The following is a 22735-nucleotide window of genomic DNA, read 5'->3' on the forward strand; positions in this document are numbered from 1 at the left end:
GAGGACAGGAGGAGGCAGCAAGAGGGGCTGTACCGCTCTCCTCGTGGCTGGGCTGAGTGCGACGTGCGCCGGGTGTCACACGCCTCCCAGCGCAGGCTCTGCCCCCCTGCCTGCCTGCCTTTGCCGCTCACACCATCGTGATAGCTTCCAGTGAAGTTCGTGAGACCTTGGGGAAAAAAAAAGCTTTTGAAAAATAAGTCTCTTTTTACCTTGACAGTTGAAACACACTAATTTTCTATTTAAAGAATATTCCTATAATCTGAATGGAGAGAAGGGAATGTTTTAGCTTTCACCTCTTACTTTTGACTTCAGTTGAATCAATTCAGTTACCTTTGTTAGTGTGCTGTACACAAATATCTTTGTTCCTGTCTTAATGCACATGAGATTCCTTAACGTTTTTCTTTAATATTACTTGTTAATTAGAATTTGATCATCAATTTTTTTATAGATGGTTCTCTGTATCTGATGCTTTACTTGGCCAAACGTTACATGCATTGCAGCTGCTTTACTGCAGAGTGTTTTGTAAAATAGAAATGCTCATAACATTGGCTGTGTGATATGGGCATGCAAAGAACCAAAACTCATCTTTACTCTCTCATCAGAAAAAACAATGTTTTCTTGTCCTTGTAATATGTCCATTTGAAACTCGCAGTTCTCTGCAGAGTGAAAAATCAATTGATTATAACATCCATCATACCACAAAACACAGCAAGATGTTAAAAGCTGTTTCGCTGCACAGGATACATATATACTATTTATAAAGCGCATGTGTTTATGCGTACACATAGCAACAGTGCATTAACAGTGTCATTTCTTAGAAAAATAAGAAGTTTATAATTCTCAGCATAGAGGTGAAGTCAGGGAATAGAATTATTTTAATGACACAAATCTGGTTTTGTTTTTAATGTACAGTTCCGGTTTTGCAAAGAGTTGATTTTGATTTCCTAAACCACCCAGATGTGACCATTATAAAGGCTGTGAGTATAAAAAAAATTAAAAACCGTGATCTGTATATTCTCATTTGTCTTATAGTTCTGTTTTCATATCAGATGTTATATAGGGAGTTTATTTCAAATAGTGGCATAACTTTCCTTTATGTCTACTCGGTTGTGATATGAAAAACAGCAAGCGGGTCTCGTTTCAGTTGGGGAGATATTGTAGAATAAAATAGACATGTGCTAAATATGAAGATAATTCATTTCAGTTGTGGGGAACTGTAAGGCATGATAAATGATTTTCCTGTACAAAATTCCCATTTCTGAGACAGTATTAGTTTTTACTTTAATTACCAGCTCCAGTAATGTTTCCTATCCATAACTGTCTACAAAATAGACTGTGGCTGAGCAGAGGGTATGGCCTGTTTACTCATCCATTGAAAAGAGTGCCTAAGTTCTACCAAGTCTTCCTTACTTGGTCTGAACTGCCTCATGGGAGAGTGTCCTTCATTTAAATATTTAAATATTAATGTTTCATTTTACAGGCGGAAAACTTCAATGTCATTTTAAGGATATGTAACTTTACTGGGGAATCTCTACCCATCAGAGGAGCAGGTCTTATTTTTATTTTTCACCTTAAGAGAAAGCATTTTAGAAAAATGCTACTGTGCCTCCATGTTGGGAAGTTTGACTTGTGTATCTTGTTTTCTTGTTGCAGAATAACAGCAGCAACAAAAACAACAGAAAGAGGCTGTCAGGGTGGTTTTCTCAAAAATGGTTTAGCTGACATTAGCCACAAATGAGCAGAGCGACACTAACTACTAATTGATTACAGTAATTACGCAGTCTTTGGCTAGTTTGTATTGGCAAACTATATATACTCCTCACATAAATGTGAACTTGCAGAATGCACGGAAAAGGTCACTCTCATTTGCATGATAGGCTTCATTAGAATATGCTAAGGACAAGACCCAGTGTTTTATGACTTCAGGTGATGAATAGCTACCATATTACTCTGCTTGCTGAAAGCATGTTTCAGTCACCTTAATTTACATGCTGTTTTTTAATGCTAAGAAAAATCCGTGGGCTGGTAGGAAACTAGCAACAGATTACAGTTTCATTTTATTATGGTTGCATTACAGGTTGTGTTTTGTTTTGGTCTTTGTTCTAAAGAAGGAACAAACATTTTTTCGGTGCTTTCTTTTCAGGAGGAAATTCCTTCTGTGATGGGTGCATTTCTCACAGCAATGGTTATTTTGACCTCAAACTGCAACAAAATGCAGTTTCGTTGACAAGGCTTTGTGTTTTTACTCTGTAAATATATATATATATATATAAAAAAAAGTTTTTTCCTTTGAACATGGGGACTAAGGTAGGAAGGCAATTCACTAAATCTTTAAAACTGGAGGTTCCTTCTTCAGGTAAAGATTTTTCCAGTGATGCTAGGAAATACAGGGTGTTTTACTTGCAGACTGACTTCAGTATCCATGTGTAATGGAAAAAAAATTTCTACAAGTCTCAGACAAGCAGTGTATTTCTAATACAAAATACATAGCATGCATTCATAGTGATGGAAATCTGATATCCCACCAGATAATAGTTGTTTCATTTAACTGCAATTACCCTACAAACCCCACTGTAGAATGGGCAGTGAGGGTGGTTCTCATATTTGTATATTGTAACACGTTGGAACGTGGGGATAATGTTTCTAGATATGTAGCTGTTTCAAAGTTTCTTGGGTTGCAAAAGGTACTTCTTTGAGTAAAACTTAGGTAGAAAATAAAAAAAAAAAGTGGACAGTTTTGTTATAAATTGCAGTTTCGTAATAAAATTGTACAATGAGCTTGCACAAGCTTTTTAAAATATCATTGCTGCCACTGAACAGGTCTGTAATTTATTTATTCAGGAATGTTAGAGGCATTTTTGATTTATTTGTTCTTAGAGAAGTTTTGTTAAGCAAGATAATGAGCAGAGCTGGTGTTAATCATTTACTATGCAACTCTGAAAAATGAAAATTTTGCATATCTTTAGCACTGTTGGGGAAAATAAATTCACTTGTAATGCTAATGGTCTATTGGTATAGTTTTTAAAAAATGTTATCTGTTACTCTGGAGAAATTCAATACATTCATATATTATGCTAAAAGCTAAACTAATCAATATATAATTATACATCCATATGTACATATGTATTGAGTAATCAGAAGTATTTGTTATCTGTAAAGATGAAAAATGAATTTGATGGTGGTCACTGCCATAGGTGACTACATATTTGTTTATGAATAGCCCTTCAGGTGAATATATTCCTCATGTATGCACAATACAAAGTTTACTTTTTAGAACAGGCTCTCAAGAATACTGAATGAGTTTGATCTCATTCCAGCTGGCCAGGGGTTTACAGAGACAGCACAAGTTGCCATGGCCTTTGCTGAATAATATTTATTTTAAGGATTTACTGTAACAGTTAAATTGGTATAGGATTTAGTGTAACTAATCTAGAGACTTCAAAGATTAGATGCCCTTTAACTTGTCTCTGTTTATAGAGCTCAGAATTGCGATGTGTTCCGCCTGGCGTGCAGTCCACTGATTTTTAGTATTACTATTTTCCAGTTTTCAGTTTCCTGCTGAACACCTATACTGTTCTGTATCAGATTGCCTCTGAAACCTTAGCAGGTGCTCTTCATGTATATCTGCGTGGGTTGGGTGTGACTACTTATAAGACAGATAAAACTGACTTTGGGTACCAGACGCTGCTTCAAGGACTGAAAAAAAATTTTTAAGCCTATCAGTCTTTGGTTACATCTGGTCATCTCTTTCCCTTCACTCATTCATTCATTTATCAAGATGGTCTCAGGAACAAATATCCATTCCTTCCCTGGGAACTAATGGAATTAGTGACTTTTGGATCATGGGGAAACTGTTAGTTGTATAAGGTGCCAAGGTTGGTTTGGGACATTGTTGCTGCAGAAGAGGACTGGGTATTTTTTACCTGTTCAGCATTCACCATTGCATGATGGGAGATGGGGAAACAACAAGCTGTCAGGAACTTGACTTTTATATACATTTAATAATCTATTACAAAAAAAAAAAAAAAAGGGAAGTGTGATCTAAGGAAGAGAGGCAAATATGCAAGCCTCTCAAGGAAGAGAAAGCAAATACATATGCTTTTTAATTGTGGCCTCCGTTCTTCAGAAATGTCATAAAGGATAGGAGACTCCCTCTGTGCTGTCAATAACCAAAGTTGCATACAGAATACAGAAATGATCACTTACGAATGATGCACACGCTCTGTCATTTGCCTGTCAAGGAGAGATGAACCTTCAGTTTAAATAGAAGGACTTTGATGCTGATCATGTGCCAGTGGACCATATACTGTTGTAGGCGATGCTACTGGCTGCTTTCTCTATCGCTACTTTCTTGTAATGCAACGCATGGCCAAGCAATATTCTCTTCTTTCTATGCTATGGGGGTTGGTTGCTATGGGGGTCATTTATCACTGATAGCATTTGGAAGGGTTGACTAGAAATTCATCTTTGTATCTGAGAATCATGGTTTCCCTCTAAGTAAGACTGAGAGACAGATGCAGACTTGCAAAATCTTTTGAGGTATACAGATGAGGAGTATCTCCATTTCAAGGGAGAAGTAAAAAAGGGAGTAATAGGAAAATGACTTTGAGCGGACCAAGGAGGAAGAAAAGTTACTGCTAAGTTAAATTAGTATATTAGAAGTACGGAACGTAGATAAGACTTGAAAAAACAACTAGGAACTTAGTCACTGTTTTTCTCTTTTTTGTTGTTGTTTTTTTCCCCTCTTCATCTCTGTTCCTTTTTCCTTGAAAGAGAGAGTAAGATGGGCCTTTTTTAATATAGAACACTTGAAATATGCTTATGTTTAAATAGCACTGGAGCAAGCAGTTGTTAAATCTGAGGAGGGTGGGTCATGTCCTTTTAGACCTCCTTCTCCAGGAACATGCATGGCTTGACTAAGATTTTCTGAGCTCTGGTACAGTTAAAGGGAAAGGAAGGGAGAAGGATACTGTGTTTCTAAAACAATATTTAGCACCTTTCATAGAAAGAAACCCCATGAAGCTCGGTGACTTCTGAAATATTCTGCCACTGTAAGCATGAACCTCTGTCACTGAGGTCGATAATGGGTTTGACTGTTTCTTTACTATGGGCTAAATTCCAGGCTGTGTTGTTACTTTATACTGCACTCCATTTCTTGTCCTTGTTGTTATGCTCATTTCTGCCAGAAATAGAATGCAGCTTGACAGCTATCACTACAAGTGCCTGTGGACATCATATACAAGCCAAATGCTAGATGGTGATAAATATGTTATGATTAGACTTTGGTATCTAGATCATATGTACTACAGTGAAACCAACACTTGTTCGCTCTTTTCTTCAGAGGAAGTAAGTTTGCATTAATTTAGAGGTACATTGGAAACAAAAATATGAAATAATCTAAAATCTTTTAAAAATTAATATTTTCAGCTTAATTGGACTTATTGCTGGGATGAAAGACATCCTTTTTGAGTCTTTTATAATCCTATTTTTAGTGGTGCAACTACAGAAAGGTAAGAAGAAATGCTCTGTTCCTGCTTACCAAAGTGATAAGAAAAAACAGAATTCTTTGCAGCTGCAGATGTAAGAGCTACAGACATATGTAGCAAAATAGAAGAAGAATGCTGAGAAAGGGGATTCCATTTTAACCTGAAAAATACTGAAAAGAATTTGCTTGTTCGCTTCTGTCAATGAATGCATGCTAGCCCTTCTTCCCCTTTGGCACAGACTATATGAAAAGCAAGGGCAAAGATTTGGAGGTGATGTTGGTCCTGTCTCTGCTCAAAGTTGTGTTCCGGAACAGGGAAGAGCGAGGTAGTGATGCATCCCGTTTGTAAACATCTGCTGAGGTGATCCATGGGAGAAGTTGATAGCACAACAATTGTAGCACGTTCTGACAAATGTAGGGGTTATCTGGTGCTGTAGCTAAGCACAGTGTTCCTCTTCTCTGGACTGGTGGGATTTATTAGGAAAAACGGCAGTCTTGGCTCTGAATCCCTATCTAAGAATGTTTGTCACTCGTGCTTCGTTTATACAATGCCGTGATAAGAGAGACTTAATAGCTATGAGTGTGAAGTTTGTTATCAGCACCATATTTACTAACTTGTACCTTACCTTCCTCCATAACCCCTGATTACAGCCAGTAATATTAGGTAATTACTTTCACTAGACTTAAATGTACTTACAGTTTTACAAAATATACTAATTTTCATCAGGGCTGTTTAAACACATTCGTTAAAAAGTAGGATGTCTTTTTAGCATAAGTGACGGTAAATTCTGAATGAGTTGTCAGTACTGTTAAGATTTGTGAAGTTCTCTAATAGGTATTCAAGAAGGTAGCTTCAATGCCAGGTAATATCTGTATTCTGAAATGTTATGAAAGGGGTTTTTCATACTTCTGTTTGTGCTTGGCACAGTTCAGTTTTGATTTGCAAATTGCGTATATGTTTTTTTTGCATTGGTTTTAATTTTGAATGACTATCAAAATTGTTGAAGGATCCTTATTTGGAATTATTGTACTTTTGCTACTGAATTAAGATAAAGGCTTGCAATTGGTGGATCTGCCCTGTTCCCCCTCCCCAGTTCCTGTCCCCCCCCTCAAAAAAAAAAAAAAAAAAAAAGGAAGAAAAGGAAAATCCAGAATTTTTTTTACTCTGTACAGAGAGATGGAAATCTGGTTATGTCCATAGGCTTTTTATGCAGTAGCCTTAGTCAGAGTGCATGAAATATGTTTGTACCTACTCATGTTTCCAAGTGGAATTTCCTAGATAGATGTACAGGAGTCTAAAGCATAATGAGATCTCAATTAAAGAGATAACAGGATGCTCTCAGTGCCCCATTGAGCCTGATCTGCTATGAGAAGTGAGAATTTCCTTCAGATAACATGTAAAAGTGGGGTTTGTAGGAGAGTGTTTAGCCCAGGATATTGTAATTGGATGCTAATTCCTTCCACATCTGTTGTCTTTTAACATCTCCTAGAGGTGCTTGTGTTATTGGAGTTCTTCCCATGAACGACTCCTTCTAGTACTGTGTAAGCAGACAGGGTCAGGTAATGGACACAAAAAAGGATACTTTACATCTAGTTACACAAAATCTCTCCTTGTGAACGTAAGTATGTTGACATTATCAGCAGACACGTGTTCATTTTGTATTGCAGGAATGTGCAAGTTCAGAGAGGCAGAAAAGTATGATAAGAAAACCTGGCATGAACAACCAGATTCCAGTGATGCATGAACACAAACACACACCAGCTCACAGATACACAAATATTCCAAGGCAAAAATAAAATACCTTCTTGGCAGATCTTATTCACACTTAATTGGCTAATTGCCCAACCTGACACTGGCACTGGCAGCATTACAGAGATAATAGTTTTTAAAGGGTGAACAATTCCTCAGCAGCGTCTCCGATATCCTCTGTATGAATATCTTTAACAGCAGGCATAGAAGTTTGGCCATTTTTTAAGATCAACATGTATTTCTATTCAGTACGTTGAAAGTTTCTTTGTGTGCTTGGAGTAAGTACAGAAGACAGAATACTTACATTAAGCCAAATAATTTCATACGCCTGTTCCTATTTTTGTAGGATCCATTTTCAAAACTTCTAGTAGTAGATGAGAAAAGAGGTCTGGGGACTTTCCAACATGACTATTTTGTATCATGGAGATTTAAATAGAAAATGTAAGGTGTTTCCCTTTTCGTTGTTACTGCTGGAATGCGGTAGCATGACCAACTAGTGATGGGTTAAGCTTACAGAAATTTATTGTTCAAGGGGCTGAATGGCTCAGGGGATTAGTAATTGGATACAAATCCTGTCACCTCCAGACTGTCTGTTCACATGCACCTCATCTTGATACCGACCACAAGTTGTTACTGTCTGATGATTTTGTGATAGCTTCTCTTTTAAAAGTTTGCTTTTTTGTACTCCAGTAAAAGCCACCATCAGAAATGGCACTGAAGTTTGTTGTCACAATGGAAAAAAAATCATGACTGAAGGGGCATGGAAAATGAACTTTAAATAATAGCAACTAGAATTAAAATTGGTGGAAAACAGAGGGATATTAAGAATTACAGACCAGTGAACTGTAAGTGCTGGGTAAATTGAAGTTATATTTTAGAATACAACTCTAAAACACAGTCATAATACCAAGGCAACACAGTGTTGCAAAGGAAAAATATTTCCAAATATTTATACGTGCAGGCAGGCTACTTCTTGTAAGGGAGTGAGCAAATATAGCTAGTCTGGATAGCCATGCATCTGTTAACAAATTCCTTTATAACAGGAGAATAAATACCTAGCTAGTTTTGTTATGGATTAGAGATTGATAAAAGAGAAACTTTTTAGATGGTTTAAGTGTGTCATACCACAAAGCATGCAATAGGCATGCTACAGCTGACCCACTACTGCTAAAAAAAAGAAAAGAAAAAAAAAAAAAAAAAGGGAAAAAATCTCTCAGACATTGTTATTTAATTGCCAGCACCATTATGAGATTGTTCTACTGAAACCATTGATTGTTCCACTGAGGCAGTTTGTCCATTTCATAATGTCTTACCCTGCACTGATCAAGCTGCGACTTTGATATTTCATTTTTAAGGGTATGAAAGGAGTCCGACAAATTATGCATTTGACAGATACGTCATCTAGTCAAAAGAAGGGAATTCCTTTTTCTTTTAAAAGCAATTTTCTTTTTTGTTGTTGGACTCTTCAAAGGATGTGGTTGATATGTCACTGTGCTTCACAAGGAGTTCTCTTGTTAAATTCGTTGTGCAGAAGAGAAGCGCCTGTTGAAATTGTATTGGTAGAGAAATTGGTGGCGTTTATATTTAACGGGGTTGTTCACACATTGTAGGCCCTTGTTACATGAGGTTCTGTGTGTCCTCCAGTTCGCCTGAATATGTTGAGGACTGTACAGGAGGTGCTCAGCTTTTAGCAGAACGGAAACCTTTGTGGAATCATCATTTTTTCTGGCTCTTCCAACTGCAGTTTAGGATGCACTTAAAAAATGCTAATAAAGAAGAGCTTGCGTAAGTAAATTCTCAGAAATGTAGGATAATGTCTGTGCTCAGCAACGTTTTTAAGGTTCCACCTGTTGTAGGGGTCTTACGTGAAGCGCAGGGTATCCGCAGCACTGTCCCTCTTCAGGAGGAGCTAAATTGCACTGGACCATGTTAGAGGTGTTCAACTCTTGCTAGGTCAGAAATATTGTTCCAAAAACTCTATTTATGAGAAATTTAAAAACATTTCAATAAAACAAAATGAAAAAAAAAATCCCAGTTACTTTTTGGAGGATCCTGGGAGCTGGTATTTATTGGAAATTGTACTGTCTGTACAAAAAAGACAGTAGCTTTTTTGTTTTAGGTGGAATTTTTATATGAAACTAAATGAAGTTTAATGGCTTATAACATTGCATGAATTTGTCAAAACTGATCAGCTGGATTGCTACACAATGAATACTGAAAATGTTCTGGTTTTTAGGCTTATAATAGCCTACAGCCATTGAAAAGTCAAAATGTTATTTGATGATTTCAGAATGTTAATGAAATTATTATTAATACCACATATATTAATCTTAATGATATATGTAAATATGGGCAAATGTAAAGCTCTGTTGACACCAAAAATATTATTCTACTGCTGAAAGTAAACCCGGGGTTAAATTTTAGTGATTGAGCATAGAACAGTCTGCTCTAAATGCATCAATAAAAAAATCTATGATTAAGTTTAAAAATGTATACAAGCTCAGGAGATTTGGAGTGTTTGTTAGTACAAACAAATTTTGAAAAGGAATGGATGATTGTATTTGCTTTTAAATTAGCAGAAAATAGTAAGAGACTGCTCTGATTAAGTAAAAAAGGTGTATAAATCTTTGCTTCGTTGTTATCTTGGTTTGAGATATTATCATATCTAAGAAACTTATAAGTTGGGGGGGTTTGGACAGGGGGTAGTAGCATCATTCTCTGCTGTGGATTCATTTGGGTAATGATTTGACTGGCTTGATTTTTGTTTCTGTGCTTTCTGTTCTTTAGGTTAAAATGGTCCTTCTCTTCTAAAATGCATGTAATCCCACCCCCCATTTGTTGGTGTTAATCAAGCCATAATATGGTTTTTGTGTTTACTTTCTTTAATGCAAGGATGTGGGGTTTTTTTGTTGTTTTAGGAAGGCAGCAGATTTATGTCCAGGGAATGTAGAAATTTCTTGTCTGTAGTTGTATGTAATAAACAGCGTGATACTTTTTAATGTTAATTTCTATCTTTGATAAGCTAAAATTTGCTATTAGGATGTGATGTCTATATTGCAGTGTGAAAAAGAGAGAGAGTACTTTATTATATAGGAGAATTTCATGGCATTTTACCTGTTGAGGGCCCTGTAGAGCCAGAAGTATAGTACAGTGACTTGACTAAGTGACAGGCAGTAGCAGCCATGGTGTCACTGTGTATTATCACCTCATGCTAGCTGGAAGCACTCCCTGAAGCCGATCTAGGTTGTATAGTCCTAGATGAGGTCTTCATGGGTGCTGACCATAAAAAGTTCATCAAAGTAATGAGGCGAGGCGAGAGCTTGGCGCTCATGGGCAGAGCTCAGCACCAAGGAGTGTGAACCGGCTCCAGCTGTGACAATAAAACAGCAGGTGGCTGCTGTCATTAGGGGTGGCAGATGAGGCAGGGGACTAACATTCAGCCCACAAAACTCTCATTTGTTAGCCATCGCCACTGTACCATGCAAAATAGCTTCCATCTCAGTCAATTTTACTTTGCAAAATATTACACAGTCGCCATAAGAAAATTAGAGCCTTGGGTTTACAGGTTCCTTGGATCTTATTATCAGAAAGCTCTGAACTGTCAGGTTATGTGGAGAATTGGACTTTTTTCTCCCCTGAACAGTTTGAGGATCTTTACAGTAATTTTATAATAGGGCATTTCTACCCAGGCATGTGTTTATTGGTTAATACTTTGGACTATTTTGTTTGTAACTCTTTACAAAATCAATTCAATCAATCCATTCAACTATGTGTTGCACATAATATTGCCTACTATTCAGTACTATGAAAGTTGCATACTGATCAGACTATTTCTGTCTCCAGGTCTGTCCAGGGACAGACATTTCATGTCATAAATCATGGTTTTGGGGGTTCTGCTAATCTGAGAGATTGTAAAAAGACGTAACAGCCCTTTGATTTTTTTGTTTGCTTATTTCCATTTAAACAAACGAGAAAGCGTGTTGTATTTGTTTAATCTTTACAAAGAATAATTTAAACTGCCTAAAATTTGAGGCCTTTCTTGTCTGAAAACTGTCCCAGGACGACTCAGCCCTCTGATGCGTAAAGTGCAGCGAGTCCTGTGGCACGTGGGACTTGTGAGTCAAACAGTGGGGAGCTGTCTTTGCTCCAAATTGAGCGCCATTTCACGTTACAAAGCTAAGCAGAGAGTAGCGTGTCGGTGGTTACATGCTCTGTTCCATAGCTGTGAGCAACCTCTGGGACATACAGTGTTTTTAGGTGGTCATTTGGACACGTAAGTGTTTTTGTGTACACATGCCTCAGTTATGAAAGTATTTATTAAATTTCAGTGTATTCTTAGAGAGGAATACATTAATGAAAATCAAAATGTGACGCAATACTGAATACAGTGGAGGAGTACCACATGTGTTGGCACCTGTGTTGCTGTCAGGTTCCCCTCTTACCAAAAGTGGATATGTGGGAACCCATCGTTTCATGCTAGCACTTGAGAGAAGGCTTTATGGGGGTGTGGTTGCAATGGCAGGAAGGATCAGAAAAAGAAAAGCCCTGTAATTGAAGCTTCATTTCAGAAAGACATTGAGACTGAAAATAATGTTTTCTTTTAAGAAAACATGGTTTATGTCTCTTTATTAGGACCAGTTTGTCACTTTGTATATAAAAACAGAAGTCCTGTAATTTATCCAGTTAGTTACGTACCTCAGAAGCTTGGTTGGCAAGCTCAGAAAAAGCTGAGTTCCTTTTATTGCGTCTTTTCAGGTAATTTATCAATTCTCCTTTCTTTTTTAGATAACATGCTACCAGCCTTTGTTTGCAACAAAACTGATTTCTCCTTTACGTGTTTGTTCATATGTACACTCAATATGTATATGTAAGTATATCTAAGCCCTTGAGATCATGGATGTTTTTTTTTCTTAATTCCGTTGGGTACCTGTCTAGTTCCCATCTCTCTCATGCTTGATTTGTGGCCAGAAATGGTCAGAGTTAATCTCAAATGCTGGCTGGGATTGGAATATTCTTTGCCAGAGAATATTTTCTGCTGTGTCACAGATATCACCTTTGATGACTGTACTGATTTGTTTGATCTATATTCCTTTGGTTTACCCAGACTGATAACAACCTTCATACCTAGTGCATGCAACATCCATGCTGGACTGCAAGAATGGCGCTTTTTTTTTTTGGTGCAAAACATTCTAAATTCAGTGGGGTTTTTTATTGCCTTTATTGCTTCAATAAGAATTATATCTCAGGTGACTAGTATATTAATCCCTGTGGTCCTGGCTTTGGACTTCTGTATCTGAAGTGAGTCCTGCCGGACATCAAAGACAAACCTAAGAAATACCAGACTTTGCACTTAGCAGGTTTAGTGACCAGTAATTCTCCTGCTAAGTCTGTGGTTGAAGTGGTGAAAGGTGTTACCATGTGCTCACGGGGCAAACTGTTACCACCTGGAATTCTCATTTGGATAGACTTCCATGCTGCTCTTAATATCATCTGCACACTCTACATCCAGTTGCATAATCTGAGAGAGTTTTGTAGGTCTGTAGTGCTTGCAGAGTGTGTAAGAGTCTTTCTGGTCTGCATATCATGGTTTCTTCTATCAGTCCCTGTTACTTTCTTCATCCAATCTCCTCCCCCTTCAGTGGTAGGAGGAGAAAGTTGTTGCAGCTCTTAACTTTTGGGGACAGTTGGGGATGGCTGTGATGGGAGTAGCTGGAGAGACTGAGACGCCACATGGGACTGAAAAGTCCAAGCTTTTATTTATGCTCAACTACGAATGAAGATGTCTTTTAAAAAATCAGACATTAATCAAACATACCAGCCAAGTGTTAGGCGTACCATACAGTTCGTCTGATGCCACAGTATTTGGTGGTTCTTAGTCTCTGAGGTAGCAATGGCTAGGGTTGAGAGCCCTTGGACAAGGAAAGCCAGAACCAAGGAGTGGGTCCTCTTTTTTTCCCTGTGCTCCAAACATGTTTACATGTATACAAGTACCAGATGCATTTTAGTAGATTGAAAGCAATCTGATCCAAAGCAGCACCTTGTTTTTCCCTTGGCTGGAACCAGTCTGTTCTGATTTGACCAGGCTGTTGTTAAAGGTTCATCCATGTGGATGGTATGTCTGATGGTTTACAGGTTAGGTCCTGCTGTCACAGTCTTACTGTTTTTATGCAGTTGCAGCTACTTTGGCAACCAGATATTCTGAAGTATTTTCCTTTCTACCTTAAGTCAAACAGTCTTGTGGAATGCCTGGAATAAGACAAAAAGGATATGTTTTACAGCCGAATTTGTCTCACGAATAAACAAATCAACCAGCACTTGCTTTTCTATGTCAAGCAAAGACCTAGGGCAAGATTCGCACTACTCTCACAGATCAAGCAGACTGCAGTCTTCGCTCCAGTCACCATCTATCACCAGCAGCGTTTTCAAATTGTGGGTAAATTGTCAATAAAAATTGTGTGTGCCTTCTGATTGTGTTTGACTTCTGAGCAGTTCAGTCATCGGATAGTGACCAATTTATTCATCTCATTCTTTTCTTTGTACCTTGCAACTTCGCAAAAGACCACAGGCACTATAGATGCTGAATTGACTGAGTTATATATGGTGGCACTGCTACTGCAGGCCTTATATGTTTTCTAGCTCACAATCAACTATCTTTAGATTTGTTTTGGTTCCCTTTAAAGACAGGCAAGAGTAGATTCTTTTCACGATGAGGATTCACTCTCAAGATCGCTCTTCCTATAGAAACTCTGCATAAACCTGGTAACTCAGTCTGCAGTGCAATTTCTGAGCAGTTAGAAAGAAGCTACATCAAAAGTGACTTTTTCTTCAGGAAGAACAAAAGATTAAAATTAAGTATATTTGTTTGGCTCTATCCATTCTGATCTTAAGTTGAAACTCATTTGAACATCTTTATTTTGAGATAGTTTTACAGGCTGTTTCTTGCACTTTCAACATGCATAGACTTTGCTCGTTAGAGTGGCTGGGAAGCTCTGTGCAAACTGTCTGCAGCAAGTCAGGTATTTCAAAACTCCTCTCAGGGCATTTAGAGATGTGGTTCACCTGACTTTCCCAAAATTGGATCTACTTTGAAGAACTTCCCACTTCAAACGTTAGTCTGTTCATCCTGCTGTCTCTTTCCAGATTCTAATGATGATATGAGGAACTGACGCCTACTACAGCAAATTCTATATCTGAAGCCCTGAGCATGCTATGAAATGGGCTGGATCACAAGTAGGGAGACAGACCAATGTCTGAAGAAAGGGAGGGAATGGAAAGGAGAGGGACCAGAGTTATGGGAATGTTGGATGTACGTATTGTGAGAAAAGGAAGGACGTAAGCGATTTCTCGGTGGCAAGGTTGGTAGGTGCTGTTTTGGATCATGATGCTTATAGCTGTAAACCTTCATTTCTGTTTAAAGCGTTCCTGCAGCCTCATTTAGCATAAGTATGTTCTCTGGTGTCATGTCTCTGGATGTTGATCATAATCTCTCTTAGATGCAAGGCACTTGCAATGCTGAGCCTAAGGTTTCGTTTTAGAATTTAGGCAAAGAGGTTCTGCGTTGTGGTAGACTGGTAGTTTGATAGCAGCCCTACAGAAAGCACATTGTGATTCTGTCTTTTTTTTTTCTTTTTTTTTTTTTAGTGCTTTGTGCAGCTGTTAGATTACCAAACACCTGTTAGAGGTGACAGTTACAGATGTTTGATAACCAATGAAAATTAATAGAACAAGTGATTCTTTTAGCTTAGAAGTGATTTGGTAAGGTGTGTTTAGAAATGTAATTACATACTGCTGCTGTCTACCGTTATCACTTAACATTCATTAACTCCTCTGAATATTGAAACAAACATTTCTTGTGGCGTACTAATTTTCTCATATATTTGTAAGGTGATTTCCTGACAGAGTGAACACCTTCTGACTTTAAAGTTTTTGCCACTGTTCAGCTGTTTTTAGTCTGCTCATTAAGCAAACAAAATAAGTAGAGAGCCATTTGTTTACTTAGAGTTAGCACTTTAGCAATTTACTGTATAATAAAGAGTCTCCTGTTTATTTCGGGTTTTTACTAGCCAGTGTTTTGGTGTTTGGTGTTTTTACTCCATGACAGATCTGTGGATATTTAGATGGACAGTAGATCAATTCACATTCAGTAGGAAAAATCAGATTTCAAACAATAATAAAATATTTTATTATATTTTATTTTGTTTGAGAAGATTACCCAGCAGCATATTGTTGAAGTAGATTGTTATTTTTAGTAATGGTGCATGAAAAACTTCAGTTTCCTTTCTAAGCATAGGTGTTTGGGCAGAATTAAAAGGTATGCCTTCCCTAAAAGTGATTGCATTTTGTTTGTTGCTTTTTTTGTTGGTTTTTGTTTGGTTGTTTTTTTGTCTGAACTGTTTTCACTGGTCATTAATATTTAGTCTCTTCATAAATGTTACTTTGCTGTGAGTTTTAGAGCCTTACTAATTCCTGATGTTTGGAGGCTGGGGGCAGTGAGGGGATGCTGCCACTTGAAACTCTCGATTGTTCCTTTAAGATGTCATAGGGTACCATAAGGAAAGATCCGGTTCCTCTTTTCAGAGAAGTCCTCTACTTTAAGCTGACTAGTAGTTCCCTTGGTTTGCATGCTGTTATTGCTTGAAACAGCGGACATGACCTTCTGGTGGTGTTTTATTATGGTATTATGAAATGCATAATGCTTTGGGCCCTGTTCTGTCACTTTTTATGCTTGTGCATCTGAAAGTGTTTTGGCAGAGTTTTATATGGTCCGAACTGTATTCTTATGTATAATATCATGCTGCATCATTTACTGAAATATTTGTCCATGCACTAGTGTTTAATTGTGCCATCCAGCCTATATGCTTTGAGCCACACGGCAAGTTTCTTTTGAAGTAATATAAGTCCCGTTTTCAGCAGAGAGTTATGCATTAGAGAGTACAGTGGCTTTCTCCCTCCTTTAAGGAGGCAAAGTGTGTGGTCATTGGAAACTGCTGTCAGTGAATATGGCATAGTTCACATGCACTGTATGCCATGTGAGCGGCTTTTTATTGTGTCTCCAAATCTAAAGGTTTCCAGTCGCGCTCTTAAGTTTCCTCTTACCTTTATGTTAATAACATAATAATTCATGCATCTGCTGTTGAAAGGTACTTTTTGTATTTAAAAAGCCCACCACCACAAAAACCCCAAACCAATAAAATAGCTAACTTAGAGAAAACCTTCCTGCTTTCAGTTACAAAATTAGTAACTCCAGATGAGGCACACAATGACAAATATATGAGTTCCCTCATGGGGGGAAGAAATAATGTAAATACTGCCCATGTATTCCTCTTTCACCAAGCCCTTGCAACAACAGACTAAATTTCTGTCCCAGATGCTTTACATTATAACATACATCTCTTAAAAGAGGGATGGTGAGACGACTCGTCAACTTTGGATGGCAAGATCTCTCCAAGCCAGCTTGAGTGGAACAGTAGAGGATGTTGGCCATTTTGTTTCGTTTTCTCTTCCTTTGTACCCACACCTCTTCTGCCAGAATACATAAAAGGATATAATTGTGCCCATTGCTACTACTTTATGGCCATGTGGCTAATAATTCTTTCAGATCTTGAGGGATGCAGATTGGTAACAGAAAGCAACAAGAATGTGCTGAGGGATTTCGCTCTCTTCTGGGTGATAAATGCAGGAATATGCAGGAACAACACAGTCAATTGATTGATAGTGCACAACTCATCCATAATGATCTGTCTGATATAGCAGTAAATTATTCTTGAGATTGATGCAGGTCATTGAACAGCACATTGACAATCCTGTTGTCTGTCATCCTGTTCAAAGCAAGTCAGGAACAGTAGCTGCTGTGATACTCAAGTCTACCTTGGGTGCAATCTGTGTACAGGTATTCCACTAATATAAGTTGTTGTCTTCTCCCTTCAGTTTTTGTATCATTGAGTGCTTTGGCTTCATTGCTAACTCGTTCCAAATAACAGTATAAATGAGCTGAGGTATTTTTAGAAGATAAGGTTGTAGCCTGTTGCACTGAGGATGGCATATTGACATAAAAATAATTTTTGAACATGTTGGGTTTTGAACTTCAGCAACAAAACATCTTCGTGGTAAAGTTGAAAAGTTAATAAAACATTAAGAAACATACCTGATTCTTGCATGAAAAATTTTAATACAAAGGCCCACCTTCAAACTTAAGGCAGAAGGGATAATAATTCTCAGAAATGTAAAACTTGTGTTAGTGTTTAGATTTCATGAATTACTATGATTATCTTGATGTGTTACTCTGGTTGTCTTGTTGGTGGCAGCAAAGTTGTCCTCATTTGCCTCTTTTGGCTTCTTTTTGCAAGAGAAAAAGTTTGTATTATCCAGTCGGCCAAGTTGCTCACACTTGAGGATGAGGAGGAAGGAGCCACATATGCCAGATGTATGTGGTTCACTTTCCAGTTTAATTAAGAGTGTTAGTGAGGGTGGAGCATAAAATAGCCATATCCTCCTTTAACACATGGGGTCAGCAGGGAGTATAAGGCAGTGGGTCACAGTGCTCTCAGCATCACAGACTGGGTGATTATGCATGACTTGTTAACCTTCTGAAATGTTATTGATTCCTTTTTTTTTCTTTGTTAACTTAAGAAGAATAACCATAACTGTTAGGTGGAAGTAATAAGACCTGCTTCATTTGGCTGCTAAATGAGTCAGCAGAAAAACCCAGCTTTCCTATGCAGGGTTCTGGGACCTAACATCCTGTCACAGAGGGCATGAAGTTTTTCAGGTATTTGGATGTTTTCCACACTAGACTTCGCCCTGCCAGATATTTACTTGAGCCTGACATCTTGTCACAAAGGGCATGAAGCCTTTCAGACTGCTGGATATCTTGCACACCAGACTCTGCCCTGCCAGATACTTTCTTTTAAATTGAGTCCCTCGCGCGCAGTCATGCAAGAGAGTTATCAGCGCCCCAGTCTGGACCCTTCAGAATCAGCAAACATCCACGAATGATGGACTTGAAGAAATTCCCAGGAATTTAGGCTTTTGATGGATGGGAAAAAAGATTACTTGTTCATAGAGAACCATTGCTTTCTGGGCAGTTCTGCATTTCCTCTATGATCTTGTTCCTGAAGCTGGCCTGCTGAATACAAGATCTTGACAGACAGACAGACAGACAGATGAGTTTGGGTAGCAACTTTTTATATAATTCTGAGACTTTAAAAACGTAAAGTTTTTGCATAGACTGTTTATGTACTGTTTGACTAAGTGCTGATTTGATGATATGAAGTTCTACTTTTATGTGTACAATTCTAAAGTACATGCAAAAATCTGTAATTGCAGGTTCAGATTTTATTGAACATTCTAAAATGCACATGGGTCACAATATTCCTTGAGATACTGCACTATTTCTCTTACTAATTGATACACCTGTTGACATGACTGCATGTGAACCACTCATTCAGCTACAAAAAATTAGGGTTTGCAGCATATTTCAAGACACGGTAAAGAACAAGAGAACTTCATTTAGATGATAAGAACTATTGAGTCTATGTTGTTATTTACTTGCCTTGATTTTTTGGTTTCTTGCCTCAGGTGAAGATATAGGGATATAAATTCAAGCATGGGTCATGGAAAACAAAAACTGATGCAGACAGGATAATGTATTATTTCCTCATGTTCTGTGATGGTGCATAAAAGTTTGAGATCCTTCTCCTTATTATTCCTTGAAGCTGTCAGATATGCCAGGTGATTTAGCCAGAATGGGAAACCATTCTATACTTTCTGAGTGCCTGAAACCTATGATAAAACCAAACTCTAAATACTAATAATTAAAAAATAATAGCATTCTATTCTGTTAGGGGTTTTGTTTGTTGTTTGGTTTTTTGTTTGTTTGTTTGTTTTTTTGTGGGTGTGTGGCTTGTTTTGGTTTGGTTTTGTTTTAAAAAAAAGCCTTTCAAGGACCTTTTTAAAACATCCTGTGTACTTGGGGACTGCACATGCCATGCAATATCTTACCTGTATTCTCAGAGTTCAATTCATGTATAAAGAGGTTCTGGACAGTTTAAAGGAGATGTAAAGGATATTGAGAATATGAATAAAGGGTAGATATTCATTGTTATTCTCCTAGACATTTCTGCCATCATTGAACATTGTTGTCTGTAAGATAAATTCTCCAAGAGCAGTTGCAGAGAGCAATGTGTCCACTGAGAAGTGATTTAAAATTGCTCTTCAACTGCTGGATACCTTGTTTGTAGAGCTCCACAAAAATAAATTCTCATGCTGGTCCTCCTCAGCAGTTATGTGCAGTTACAAGATGACTGGTCTGTTGACATGGCTTCAAGAGACTTTTTGGTAGAGGTAAGATGTAGTTCCTTCCTTGGAACTAGGCAAAGGCTGAGCACTTGGTAAACACTCAGGACAAATGACTTTATGGTCCAGAATGCTCGTTTTGGTGTCTGTGTGCCTGATTTTTTAACTTGGCTTTTCACTAACAATTATGTACATATTTTTTTAAAAAAGCTATTATAGATTCAAAACATAATAAAACCTAGAATCTTTTGCCCTCTCAAAACAAGATACTTCAGAGAGCACAATTCTCTCCCTGCAGAAAAAATGAGAGAACAGACAATACATGACAGATTGTTCATATTCCCTGGGTACTGCAATGATAAACATTGTACATGCTGAAGAACTCATATTACACTAGAATAAAAAGTGGAAGTAAAGATTGTCCAATATGTTTCTTTATTCCCAGAATTAGAAGTCCCTTTGTTTCTTCTGTACATTAAAATGTGCTTTTATAACTGAAGACCAGTCTGTAGAGGCTCCTAAAGCAGTTACAGACATTTTGAAAGTGAGTCCAAGTACTGGTTGAAGACTGCTGTGGAATATAAGTGGGCATGTTCCTTCAAGGCCACAACTCTTCTAAACTGAAAACAGAATATTCTGCAAACTTATTTTGGGAAAGGTGCTCATATATTTACGATTGAAAGTTATTGGGTTTTTTTCTATCTAGCTAATGTGCAAAAAATTGTCCGTAGAGAGTGTGGATGCTATTCTAAAGCTCTGTGTAATTTTTTTCAACTTGTGTTTAATTTATCCTGAAGTTTGAACATAAAGTGTTCATAAGTGAACATAAGACGGAGGGTGTTGCTAGTTTGGAGCCAGAGTAGTTGAAAATCACTAGAAAAGTTAAACCAACAGAATGCCACTGCAAGCAAATGAAATCTACCTACTCGCATTTTTCCACTGCAAGAGGAGGCTTCTAGGTGCAGTCTTCCTAACGAGTGGAGGGAACTCCCAGTAACCATGACTTGGATGTATAGACTGGACATTTCAGCCTTACAAGAGCTGACCCTCCGGAGAGCAGCTGAGCTGTGGCTTCTTGTCTTCATGCGGGTGGGGATGAGGATGTCCAGATCAGAGTTTGTAAAACTGGTTCCAGGCCTCTAGTCTGGCCTGGTTTGCATGTATTGGAAACAGCAGAGTATGGCAATTACAGGGTTTTCTTACTCCCTTTTGATGTGTTTCTGAAACCAGTTAATTTCTAGCATTTGAACATTTCTTATTTCCACTAGAATTAAAAAATAAGAAATGAGAAATTCAGCAAAGCCTGAATTGGTGCTTACTGCAGCTGATAGAAAGATTCTCTTTGATTTGAAGATGTATTAGGCCATTTGAAAAGGCTCATGTCTTTCTATTCAGTTTTGGCAGTATCTTAGGAATAACTGATGTACGTCAGCAGAGGTAAATTGTTGGCATACATAAACCCAGTATTTTTTTACTACTAAACTACTAATATCTCAGAAACCCAGGGGTAACAATGTACTGAAAACACTGTGTTTGTTTTGTAAAGCCAGCAAACACCACTACCACTTGTCTCTTAAAAACACTTGCAGTATTTGGTAAACATACACAAATAGTTCCCACACCTGTCTTTTTTTTTGTTAGGTTGTCCTCAGACTCAGCATCCAAACCAAGACGTTTAGATGTGGCCTCAATTCTAGGGGAAAAAAAATCTTTTGTTTCCATAGGGCTGTCTCTGTTTTTAATATTTCTTTTTTATCTTGTTCTCAGTTTCTTATGAAAATAGCAACTTTGCTTGTATTTTTAAGGCCTGAGTCTGTAAGGTGGGGAGCTATGCTGAGCTATGCTGAGCACTCCAGGCTTGCATGGAGGCGTTGTGCACTCCTCAAGTCTTAAGTCTTCAAGCCTTACATTAAAGGCTTAAAATGTTAGTAAGTGCTGAGGCACTTACTGAGTCAGTCTTCATTTTATTTGTGCTGTGTAACAGCAGCAAAATGGTTACTCAGAACCTAGATACAACAGAGGGGAGTCAGTTAATGTGAGATTAATGGCTTCACATTATTAACAAGGCCTTTGTCTTTGATTTTGCAGAAAGGTATGTCTGTCTGTACCCCCTGCAGTTGTGTGGTATAGGAAATGTTCAGCTTTTGTTTGGAAGCTTCAAGTACAAAGGCTCAGAAGAGAAAAAAACCTTCCCTAGAAATACTGAGTAGCTGGTTGAGATCTTTATATTCCATGCAAATAGCAATGTATGCCTTTACAACTTTGCACATTGCCCTTTCACAGTAATATCTTTGGTTTTATTTTCCTTTTAAAGAAGGGGGAGAATGGAGGTTTGTAACAGGAGACACAAATTTTACTAAATTAAAATGTTTGGTACCTTTCACAGCTGTGTGGAAACGGTTTGTATTTCTGCCAAAAAGCAAGGGCAGTATGTTTTGAATGCCTTGTGCTGTTATTAGAATACGTTTTTATTTTTCTACAATTATTTTCCCTATGTACAGTAATTCTGAACACACTTGCATGGTAATGATGGTAACGGTGTGACAGATTATTCACATTTGTAATGATTATGATTCCATACTTACAAATTGTGTAGGGAAAAGTATTTAAGATGGTTTTTTAATGTCTTTTTGTAAAAAATAAGGAAACGGCTATCATTTAAATATGAGAGAATTATATTCTTACACCTTAAGGGATGCACAAGAGAGATTCTCTGTAATAATGTGAAAGTGCCCAAAGTAGATCGGACATGGAGAAGCTACATTAACATATTTGTAAAGGAAAAGTACTGTCTCTTGGCTTTTGTGGCTCTTATACCCCATAGTGCTAACATTTTACAGTCCTTCCATTGTCCATTCCTGCAAACACGTCCAGATGAATTCAGCGTTTAATGTTAAAAATCTTATAACATGCCAGTTTGATTTGTAGCCCTTCATATCATGGAATGCTAATTAAAATCATATTTTTGCATATGTCATGCCTTTCATGTACATATGCAAATAGAGTCTATTGCCTTTCAGCTATTAGTAATTAACTTTATGAAGGACAGCTGTAATACATAATTAACAAAAATGTTTGCAAGCCCTTTTCACACTGGAAGTTGCAGCAGTAAAATTTTTGCTTATCGAGAGAACCATTTTTAGTTTGAAGCTTCAGTCTGATATCTAAATTGTTTGAAGCAGTCACGTGACATAATTAAATTGATG

General features: G+C 37.6%; 1 protein-coding gene across 2 annotated transcripts in view; it reads left to right on the forward strand.

Annotated features, from left to right (window-relative positions):
* The window catches only part of ZNF407 (zinc finger protein 407), a 350660-nt gene that overhangs the window by 113635 nt on the left and 214290 nt on the right, over positions 1 to 22735 (forward strand). The window lies entirely within an intron of this gene.

Source organism: Phalacrocorax carbo, chromosome 2 (genome assembly GCF_963921805.1).
Source record: "Phalacrocorax carbo chromosome 2, bPhaCar2.1, whole genome shotgun sequence".
In the NCBI taxonomy this organism is placed as follows: domain Eukaryota; kingdom Metazoa; phylum Chordata; class Aves; order Suliformes; family Phalacrocoracidae; genus Phalacrocorax; species Phalacrocorax carbo.